Here is a 12358-nt window from a genome sequence, read left to right as displayed (position 1 = left end):
ACAGATGTGGTATAAAAAATGTCATTTTGCAACACCAAAAGTCTACTTTATTATTTTACCACATCATTTTATAACATCCTATTTATCAGATGTTCTATCATTCAATTCTATACATTAAAATAATATTTACTACACATTAAAATAATATATTATCTCCCCCTATCATTACCATCAACAATAACAACGACAGATCCACCACTGCCGCAACAACAGCCACCAACAGCAACAACACCGACTGGCCACCACCGGCACAAACCCACATCCACCAACACCATCTTTAAAAAAAAAAAAACGACTAGAGAGATCGGCACAAACACAAATCCCAAAATCAACCAACCACCGCTCAAATTAGCCAACCACTGCTCAAATTAGCCAACAACTGCAACTATTCAAAAACACAAAACCACCAAACACAACCCACAACAACCACCTTAAAAAACACTGCCACAACCACTGCAAGAGAAAGAAGAGAGATCCGGTAGTGTGCGAGATGGTGGAGGGCAAGATCGGAGAGACCTAGACGACTTGGACGGCGAGATAGTGGCAAGCGAGATCAGAGAGACCTGGACGGCGAGACAGCGGCAGACGAGATCGAGTAGAGTTTGATAGAGGCGAGATCGAGATCGAGGCGAGAATGGCGTCGTCTCATTTGTGGTGTTTGGTTATGCTGCCGAAGTCGGCCATGTTGCTCTGACTTGATCGAGGCGAGAACGAAGCTGTTCCATTTGCATGAGATTGAGATCGGTAGATTGTGAGGTTGAGGGAGGAGCTAAAGTTTGAGGTTGAGGGAGGAGCTAAAGTTTGAGGTTGAGGGAGGAGCTAGGAATCTCATTTGAAGAGGAAAGAGAGAGACAGATTGTGAGGAGAGAGAAAAAATCACTTAAAGAAGTGAGAGGAGAAAGAAAGATGAATAAAAAAATATTAAACCATATGCCATTCGGTGTCTATACCGTACCAAAATTGTAAGGGTACTGTTTAATGTTGCAAAAGTTTGGCACATTTAACACATCTGATAAAGCTCCATTTTTGGTATTTAGTGTGCCAAATGTGTCATATAATAGCATTTAGCACATATACCACATCTGTTGTGGATGCTCTTATAAGTCTTTTTATCAGATGTGGGTAGCTTTATAGGAAAAAAGAAAAACGAATAAAGAGACCAAAATACCCTTTTTCACATCTCTCACCAACTCAAGCCTAGTCAAGCGTCTCACACAGGAAAATTTGAAAACTCATGCTTCTTTCACAGGAAAACAACACCAAACATCTTACAGAAAAGAAAAATCTGAAATCACAATCCTCTCACAAGAAACAACCAACATAAAAAAAATAAATAAATAAATAAAAAAACTAAAATCACAATCCTCAGGAAACAACAAAGTATTAGTAGATCCAAAAAAAAAAAAAAAAACCCCCCATCTCACAAGAAATAATTAACATCAATACATCCAAAAAAAAAACCCATAAGAACATATGGGAGAACATAATTTTTTTTTTTTTTGAAGGAGACGAACTGGGTTGATGGAGGGGAAATCAAGGAGGAGACGAATTGAGTTAGAAAAGAAAGCTGTGAAAAAAAAGAGTAGAAGACAAGGAAGTTGAGCCAAGAGTTTCAAATGGGAGAACATAAAAATTTTAAAAGATGAGAATGGAGAAGCAGAAAGGATGGGAGAAGACAAGTGTAAGGGTGATGGGATACGTGTGGTTGTGAAAAAAAGGTGAAGTAAAAATAAATAAATTATAGTAAAAGGTGGCTTGATGGGGGACGTGTCTATGATGGAAGGAATTTTAGAAAATAAAAATTACAAATTGTATTACAATACAACAAAATTTCACAAAATTTTCAAAACAGTTGAGTTGTCAAATCTTTCATATGTGAAAATAAAATAAAATAAAATAATAAAATATTATATTAGGATTGACCACGACTATAAACAAAAAATATTGTGAAAATATTGTCACATTTTATTGTAGGACAATATTTAGTTACAAAATTAGTTGTAACCTTAAATATAAAATTGACTGTAATATCTTTTTATTAGAGGTGGATTTTGACATATCCACTATTGTATTACATTTTTTTTTCATGCTTGCAAAATTTATATAAAATTAAAGATCAATAGTTATGTTATCAATAAATTTTTTAAATTCCAAGTTTTTGTTGTTTAAAATTATGCATAATATATGCACTTTATTTCCTAAAAAAAAATTATGCATAATAAAATATAGGCTTATAGATCATATAGTAAATAATATTTGATTAATACAATATTTGACATGTGTATTAAGAGCATGTAACACATGCAATTCAATGGTTAGAGTTTCAAAATATGTAGTCTATGCAATAAGTTGCTATTAGTGTACGCAATATTTTCATAACAATTTCATAATAAAGTCTATGCAATAAGTTGTTATTAATTCTCATCTGGATCTACTAGTAACATTAATATTTTTTATCCACCATTAACAAAAAAGAAAACCTAATGAAAACTAATGAAAAAAAGATCAGAAGATCAATTAAGAAATTGAAAGACGAAAAAATAAGACGAAGATTTTTAACCAAACAAGTAAGGAAGGATAAGAAAACATAAATTCACAAGCGCATTAAAGGAAACTCAAATTTTAAATTTTCCCTTTCAACTCTTTACCCTTTATTTATTCTACTGTAAGAGGCTACGGGTGTCAACCAAGTTGTCGATCTGCCAAAACCGATCTAATTCAACCTAACCTATCGGTGTGGGTCAATTTTGAGAGGTTGGTGAGTCAGTAAATTTGCCTAACCCAATCCACCTATATTTAATATATATTTTAAAAAATATTATATAATTTTATTATTTATTCTTTTGTTTATACCGAGTTGAGATAGAGCTATATGATATCCTACTAACTTTGAAGCACTAATAAAATAGTTTGTGCTAGTTTGGTAGTAGGCTCAGGCTTATTATGTTATAAATTTTCTCTTATTTGTATCAACATGGATTAGAGTTTAGGTTTGAATCCCTTATAAATGGGCAATTTAAGCATGATTTAAATTTCTTCAAGAATATTTAATTTAAATTAGTATTTAACAAAGGCATTATATTGTCAAAATTAACATTGTCCAATGACATAATATTGTCAAAATTAACAAACACAATATTGTCATAAGTTTTTTCTTTTACAAGCTCAAGAGTTTATGCCTAACATTTCAAAGAAAATATTGGATTCAACCCAATTTCACTTGAAGTACATTTTTTTTCTTTTTTGGGCACCATTTGAGGAAGTACAATTATCTTTCTCCGGACATGTTGAGATGTTATGGCCAATATGCCTGCAAAGGCCACAACACTTATTTTTCTTTCCTAATTCTCTTCCACCTTTCATTTGTTTTTGCTTCAAATGACCTTTTGTCTTTGAGAGCGGAGGACAATTAATGAAGCAATCTCCATCAATCATATCATTGACTTTAGCATCAACCATATTTTCCTTGTCCACTAAATTTTCATCATCCACCACTAGCACTTCCTTTTCACTTAATAAAAAATTAATTTATTAATTTTAACTAAATATAAAAATTAAAAACAGAAATAAAAATAAAAAATCACATGAATTGGGATCTAAATGTGTCTTGAACAAGAACACAAACCCAAATCTAAGAACACAAACCCAAAATTTTTTTTTTTGGTACAAAATGGCTGGAAATATTTTTATTCAAATGAAATATTTACATCTCATAAGTCTCGTGATCTAGTTAAAAAAAAAAAAAAGGATAGACAAACATGTGATTATCATAATCAGACTGTAAATACAAAATTTCCCAATTGTAGAAAATCAAAAAATTGAAAAGAAATATGGTTTGCAAATATAAATTTCTATTGATGAATAATGAATACAATCTCTATTTCAATTCTTTTACAAAAGAATACCCTCTGATTCTATCTTCATTGAACTTGACTCGAACAAGGAATCTTCTTGCCTTTAGTTGGAAGATGGATTAAATGGTCTTCATAACAAATCTCTAGCTTTGAACTTATTAGAGATTTATTGTTCTTCAAGTCTTTGAATGTGAAGGCTCTTAGGTTGAAGTTCTTCGGGGCTTTAGGGGCTTGATCCGTTGAGCTTCAAAGATTTGGGTTTGTTGAAGTTTAGGGAGGCTTTTTAGCTTACTTCCAATAGAACTTCAAAGAACTTGAAAAAGAGATCTTCTTGACTTTGGTTGGAAGATGGATTGAACGGTCTTCACAACGAATCTCTAGCCTTGAGCTTGCCTTAAGCTTGTTAGAGATTTGTTGTCCTTCAAGTTCTTCAAACCCTTTGAATGTTCTTCAAGTTCTTCAAAGATGCTTCAAGTTCTTCAAAGATTCTTGAGACAGAATTTCTCCAAAGTTTGGGCCTCTTGAAAACTTCCTCCTCAAAATGAGAGGGGATGTCCTCTATTTATAGTGATTTTAGAGGATAAGCTCCACTTTGAGTTGATATGCTTGAAAGTATGTAGCAGACTTTTGATTGGCCCAAATTCTTCTTAGAGATAATTATCTCTATTTATCTATATCATATTTTAATAAAGATAATAATCAATAAAGATAAATCATTATCTCTATTTTATTTATTTTAATAAAGATAATTATCTATCAATTTTGAATAGAAAATTTATATTTATTTATTTTATTTATTTTAATAAAGATAATTATCCATAAATTTTGAATAGGAGATTTATCTTTATCTTGTGGGCCAAATGACACGTGGTAAATTTTGATATGCCAATGTGATGTTAATTTGGATGACACATGTCATCATCTAATTTAATTAATTTTATGACACTAATTCAGAATTTGCCACTAAATTTTGATGTGGCATTTTGTGATTGGCTTAAAATTTTTGCCTCCTACAAATGCCCCCTCGAGACTTGGTCATGTTCACAATTGTGAATGTGGAAAGTGATCAAGTCTCGGCAACTTCATGATTTGATGCAATTAGTTTCAGCACCTTTCCTTTATTTAGAAATTTGCAAGCCGGCATTTCTCCAAGAGCTTTAACATGCACAGGAGTCTACCACTATGAGAAGAGCTTTGCTCCTAATCATTTTGTCTTGCGAAGATAACTTTAAGAAGGAAATTTGTTTCCTAGTCAAAGTAGTAACCATATAAGGACTGAAATTCTATCCTTTGCAGTGATGATCCTTCATGCCTTCCATCAGACACTAGAATTGTCTTTCATTTTGACTTCTTTTCCTAGCCAAATTAGTCTTTGACTAGATAAATTTTTCTTCTAGTCAAAGTGGTCTTAGTTAGACTCCTAGTAGGAATTAAACAATTAACCTGAGTCTGCTTGATATCGACAATCAACGTCCCAACCATATAAGGACTGAAACTCTATCTTTTGGATAAGTCCCAACTTGATTGTTTAATTGCAATGATGATTCTTCGTACCTTCTCTAAACGTAACAAACAGGAGTTAGTGTCCGTTGCAACTAAAAATCTTTTAAGAGTTTAATTCCAAGTAGAACAGAGGAACTCGCACTACTTTATGCCTTCCATCAGATACCAGAATTCTCCTTCATACAAGAATTCTTCTTTATTTTGACTTCTTTTCCTGGCTAATCTAGTCTTAACTAGATGAGTTTTAGTTGCAATTAAACTCTCTCTAACTAGCACTATAAAAAGGTAGCCTCAGTTGCACATAATTCACAATTTTTTTTTCATAGTGCGTAAGTTCAGAATCTCAAAAAAAAAAAATTTCTTGAAGGCATAAGATTTTTTTTTTCTTTCTTCTTTCTCAACCAGGTAGCAAGGAATGATCTTTTTTATTTTTTATTTTTATCGTAACTTCTTGTGTGTCCGGTGTTAAGGACATATTTTATGTAGTTGGTTAATCCTTTGACAAAACGTACTTTACTTGTATTTGGATTGATCTAGGATGTGTTTAATACTTTAAAGAACATGTTGTTCAAGTCTAGTATTAAAGCCATGAAGATTGGACCAAGAAATAAGTGAAGAAAAGGTGTTTACTAAAGCTGGACACCTGCTGGACACCTGTTGGACACCTGCGAACACCTGCTCGACAGATAGCTATCTATCGAGGTTTAATGAGGTTCGACACCTGCTATCTATCGAGTTTACGAAAATCAAAATTTTCAGATCTGATTTTTGGGCTAGACTTTGGTTTTTGTGTAGGATTTCTTTTCTCACAACCTTAGGCATATATAAGGCTTATTTTAGAGGCCGTCACTTAAGAGAATACAAGGAGAACATATGCGTAAGGTGACTGAAGCCTTATTCTCTCTAAAAAAAGCTACTGCGTCTTTGCGCCTTAGGATTTTGTAACCAAGTGTTTCTTGATCTTCATTGTTAATGAAGTGAAGAACTTTGAAGCCAACATTCTTCTTTCTTAAGTTGGTGAGTGAGTCACGTACTAGGATTCGTGCAAAGGAGTTAGTCATGTACTGGAATATGTGCATTAAAGGGTGGCATTCATATATTGAAGAGTTCAGAGGTTCTGAAGTGGTAGAAGGTTTCTGCTATGAATTCATCTACGGGGATTGTAGAGTCTAGGGACAAAGGTTTTGTACTAGATCTGAAACTTCTCTTTACTATAATGGATTGCTTTTCAGGAAGGTTTCCCCCCAAGTTTTTTACTGTGAAACTAGTTGGTTTCATTGATTTTCCTAGATCATCATATCTTGTTTTATTTATTTTTTCACTGCACTTAGTTTTAACATGATATTGATGTTTGTTTGTTTTAACAAGTTTTATGCATAATAAATCTAATTAACAACTTTGGTATAAAACTTGTTAGTTCTATTAACCAAGGTCTAAATTTCCCAACATTCGGCCCACCAATTTCTAAAGAAACTTGCATTAAGTTTATCTTGTCAATTAGAAGAACAATCATCACCACCATTTAAGTAGATTTTGTCACATCTATAACATAGATTGCACCAAGTTTTATCAATCTATACGAATATTGGTTGATTATCTTCCTTTTGCTCTCTCTTTTTTTTTTTTTTTTTTTTTTTAAATATGAATCTACTTTATTCTTTGCCCCCCTTTCTTTGTGCAGCTACGGTCCATCTTAAAACACTTTAGCCTCAAATTTTGCAAGAGTTCCATCACTCAAATCTTTGGAGGTACATTCTTGTACAAAACTTTTCTTATTTGTGAATTTCTCTTCCTGCATGTCTATTTTTGTTTTGTATTGTTCCACCTCCGTTTAGAATAGGTAATATGATGACTTAGTGGCACTATGAAGAACTTGCAAGAGTTTATTTTGTTCCTCAAGCCAAGTAGCTACCAATACAACGATCTCGAAGACAGTGTTGAAGACGAAGATTGCATTGGGGATGAAGAAAATTTTGAAGACAATCTTGAAGATGAAGACTGCCTTGAAGACGAAGACAATCTTGAAGACAAAGCCTATCTTGGGTACGAAGACTTCCTTGAAGACGAAGTCAATCTTGAATGCAAAGTCTATCTTGGGTACGAGGACTTCCTTGAAGATGAAGAAAATCTTGAAAGCGAAGTCTATCTTGAGTACAAAGACTTCCTTGGAGACGAAGATAATCTTGAAAGCGAAGTCTATCTTGGGTACGAGGACTTCCTTGAAGACAAAGTCTATCTTGAGTATGAAGACTTCCTTGAAGATGAAAACAATCTTGAAAGCGAAGTCTATCTTAAGTACGAATACTTCCTTGAAGACGAAGACAATCTTGAAAGCAAAGTCTATCTTGGGTACAAAGACTTCCTTGAAGATGAAGATTGTATTACTACCTTGAAGAAAATCTTGAAGACGAAGTCCATCTTGGATACGAAGACTTCCTTGAAGATGAAGATTGTATTACTACCTTGAAGAAAATCTTGAAGACGAAGTCTTTCTTGGATACGTAAACTTCCTTAAAGATGAAGATTTTTTTTTGGAAGATCTTGAAGATGAAGACTGCCTTGAAGATGAAAAGGATCTTGAAGATGGAGTTTGTCCATGCAAGGATGTGCATTGGCATCTTTGCAATGGAGCAACTGTTGATGCAACAATCTAAGGATGTACTTTGGCCTCTTTGCAATGGATGTACATTGGTTTCTTGCTATGATACTTTTTAAATGGTATAAAATGACAAGTAACAGACTTTAGAGATACGGGGTGACACCACCCAAAGTTTAAAGATGTGAGAAGATGACACCAAAACTTTGAGGATTTGAGGTGATCCAATTTAGAAGAGAGGCAATTCAGTCCAAACTTTAGAGATGCAAGGAGATGCCACCAAGTCTTTGAAGATGCAAGGAGATACCACCAAGTCTTTGAAGATGAGAAGCGGCACTATGCTTTAGATATGTAAGGCAACCCAACTTAGAAGAAAGGCTAAGAAATTCAAAAGAGAGGTGATGCAATGCTAACTTTGACAATGTAAGGTGACATGACTTTGAAGGGATACAATCCAGACTTCAAAAATGCAAGGAGATACCACCAAGTCTTTGAAGGTGAAAAGTAGAACTACTTAGACTTTAAAAATGACAGAGAAAGCACATTTTAGAGATGCCAAGTGACATTCTCACAATGATGTTTGCTTTCATGGTGACTTTGCATTCCTCTTGGCAACAATGTCTTACGATGATGTTTGCCTTCATACGGTAGCATTGTCTTTTTGTAGCAACTTTCTCGTAGTGACGTTCACCCAAAACTGTGATTGTACTTAGTGTGACATACAAAGTTGCTTTTGTAGCACTTGAAAGAGATCGAGTCAAGCTGCCTACATACCCTTTAAGGGGGATCAAGTCATTACGTAGTTCAAAGGGGGTTTTTTTTTTTTTAACATGTGACTGAACTTAGCATAGAATGCCAAGCTGCCTACGTACCCCTTGAGGGGATCAAGTCATTGCGTAGTTCAAGGTTTTTTTTTGTGAACACTTTCAAGAGTAATGGGAAAACATCATGTACCATTTAAGTGTTGAGGTAGGCAGTTTTGGCTCTTACCAAGGAGTGCTTCAATCTTTATGCATAATAAGGTTTCAATAATTTGTCGTTGATAGGGCCAATTCTCAAACCATCTTCAGCAACCAACTTGTATACTCCATTTGTATAGGCTTCTTGAACAACATATGGTCCGTCCCATTTTGAAACAAACTTTTTCTTAGTGCGATGGGTGACAATGATGGGTCTTTGTATAGCAAGAACCAAATCTCCAACTTGGAAAGATCAAGGACAAACCTTCTTGTTGAAAGTCCTAGAAATGAGAGCTTGATAACACTCAAGACGTTGTTGTGCCTCCAGCCTTTTTTTCATCCAAAGCTTCTAAATCTTCAAGTCGTAGATGAACATTTTCTTCATTCGAAAGACCCTCTTGAATGGCAATCCTTAATGAAGGAATTTGGCAGTCAAGTGGTAGAACAGCTTCTACCCCATAAACAAGAGAAGAGTGCGTGGCTTAGGTAGGTGTTCTGTATGTTGTACGATACGCCCACAAAGCATCCTCAACTCTTTCATACCAATCTCTTTTTGGCTTCCTTACAACTTTCTTGAGAAAATTGCATAGAGTTTTGTTAAAGGCTTTTGTGAGACCATTGGTTGGAGCATTATACATGGAGGAATTATGTTGCTTAAAACCAAAGTCATTGCAAAGCTTGTCCATCGAATTGTTGTATAATTCCTTCTCATTATCAGTGATGATGTAGCGTGGTACACCCTACCTAAAGATGATTTTTCTTTTGATAAAGCTTACGATAATTTCCTTCTTCATTTCACGAAATACAGTAGCTTCAGTCCACTTGGAGAAATAATATGTTGTAGCCATGATATATGCATGTCCATCAAAGGATTTTGGTGTCAACGGCCCAACCACATCTAATCCCCAAGCATTAAATGGCCATGAAGCTACAGTAGGGTGTAGGGGATTTGGAGGTTGATGAATGGAATTTGCATGGAATTGACATGATGAGCATCTTTTTGCATACTCCATACAATCCTTGACCATAGTGGGTCAATAATAACCCATCCACTTAATTTGAAAATGAAGTTTGGGACTAGATTGGTGAGCAGCACAAATCCCTGAATAAGCTTCTTCGAGTGCCTTGGCAACTTCCTCATTATCCAAGCAACAAAAGAGAAGGCCATCAAGTCTTTGAAGATGCAAGAAGGTACCACCAAGGCTTTAAACATGAAAGACAACACTACTTATACTTTAAAGATGAGAGAAGAACATTTTAGAGACGTCAACCGACATTCTCACCATAATGTTTTCTTCCTTGGTGACTTTTCATGGCTCAAGAAATTTTTTTTTTTGGACATGTAACTGAACTTAGCATAGAATACCAAGCTACCTACGAACCCTTTGAGAGAGATCAAGTTATTACGTAGTTCAGAGGGTTTTTTTTTTTTTTTTTTTGCTTTAACTTTTGCCTAGGCCTCATTTTTAAAGGTTTTCAACCTAGCGAGCTTTTAATACCCTAACTTTTGCCTAGGTTGCCTTTTAAAAGGTTTTCAACCTAGCAGGCTCTTTTTTTTCTTTTTAAATTTATGAACACTTTAAAAAGTAATGAGAGAACATCATGTACTCTTTAAGTGTTGAAGTAGGCAGTTTTAGGCTCTTACCAAGGAGAATTTCAAACTTCAAGCATAGTAATCTAAGGCATAGTTTTGTGGGTCTTGAGAGTTAGAGTTTAGTCCATATTTTCAATCTAAAAGAACATGTCAGCGCAAGAGAGAGACCCACGAGAATAGCTAAGATGTATTGATGGCGAGGCTCTTCTCTAGGTGCAACAATGACTCGAATCAAAGGCAAGCAATTTTTGTATATTTTTTCTTTGGCGTTTTGAGATTTATTTCAGATTTGGGAGTTTTGGTTGGATTTTGATATGATTTGGTTTGGTAAATGTTGATTGTGGTTGATTCCATTGTTGGGTTGGCTAAGTTGTGGTCAAATGGTGGTGGGTAAAGGCGGTGGTGTGACAATGGAATACGAAGAAGAATGGGCGTTGTGATTGTCATTGATTTTTTTTTTTTTTTCTGGGTTTTGGTTTGAGGTGGAAGAGAGTGAAGAGTGGGTTTATAAATTGTGTGGGTTTTATTTGGGTTTCTTGATTGCAATGGACTCCAAAACAAGATTAGTTTATTATTATTATTATTATTATTATTATTATTATTATTATTATTATACAGCAAGACTGTGGTTTGTTAATTTTTCTAAGATTTATTGAACTTTTCTGGGTTTTTAATTTTTTTTGGCAAGGATACGAGGAGTAGGAGATTTTATTTGACTTATTTGAATATTGTTGAGTTAGATTAGGACTTTAATTTTTATCCAAGAGTGTATCAATTAGATAAAATAAAAACTCTAGGAGTGTACTAGAAATGAACTAAAAATAGTCTATCACTGACTCTTTTTTCGTGGGTCTCTCCTGGAATTGATACACTCCTGGAATTTTTTTTTAGTCAATAACTATGACTGGCTCTTTTTTCTTTTTCATTTTCGCTAGACCAATTGTATCTGAAATAGTTCATTGCTCTGTAAAAATTAGATCTAAATTTGGATTTAGGGATAATTACAGTAAACCCACCTATGGTATGGCCCATTTTCACTTTGCCTACCCGTGGTTCAATCATTTACACTTTGCCCACTTGAACTTCAATCTGTTACCCATCCATTACCCACCTCTGTTAAAATCAGGGGTAAAAAAGTATTTTATCTTCACTTTTATGTCTCTCTCCTCTACAAACAAAAAATAACAAAAAAAAAAATTCAAACAAACAAGATCAAAGAGGATGGTTTTGTAGAGAAACAAGATGTGTATCGATGAAATGAGAGAGGTTGCATCCCACAATAAAAAGAGCAATGAAATGGGTATTATTATGGTTATAGTCATTTAATATTCCCAAATTAAAGACTTGAAGCTACTCGGAATCACAGTCTCAGTTATTTGATCCCTAAAATACCCATCGCATTCATCAATGCTACTGCTTTGGTTGTGGTTGTGGTTGTGGCTGTGGTTGTGGTACCACGGTGGAGGCTTGGAGGGTACTCCCATCCATCCACTGAGTCAATAAACACGAAATCGTTACTCAGCCTGTAACTTGACCCCAGGTTCGACAACTCTACTATCTCGCTCAGCTCTTCTCGTTGATGACATGGATGATGACAACGGCGATTTTGATGATGAGACGACAACAACGACGTTTTCGTTTTGGGAATGTCAAAGTCGACCATAGAAGCTGCTTTGGAAGCAGCGGCCTGGACATCTCGGGGCGAGTTGGAAGCGGGTCAGGGCAATGACCCAGCTAGTTCGGGGAAGTTAGGGATGGCCGAGTTTCCCTTGATGCTCAGCGCTGCTACGTCGTGGGCCCAGGCTGCCATTTCTGGGGTCAAGAATGTTCCAAGCCAGATCCGATTTTTCAT

At 34.9% G+C, this 12358-nt stretch overlaps 1 pseudogene; it reads right to left on the bottom strand.

Annotated features, from left to right (window-relative positions):
* Positions 1–11828: 11828 nt before the first annotated feature.
* Positions 11829–12358, bottom strand: LOC142620051 (dehydration-responsive element-binding protein 3-like; annotated as a pseudogene).

Source organism: Castanea sativa, chromosome 12, assembly GCF_040712315.1.
Source record: "Castanea sativa cultivar Marrone di Chiusa Pesio chromosome 12, ASM4071231v1".
Taxonomy (NCBI): Eukaryota; Viridiplantae; Streptophyta; class Magnoliopsida; order Fagales; family Fagaceae; genus Castanea; species Castanea sativa.
The sequence above is the reverse complement of the archived record's forward strand: the minus strand, read 5'-3'. Positions and strand labels throughout refer to the sequence as shown.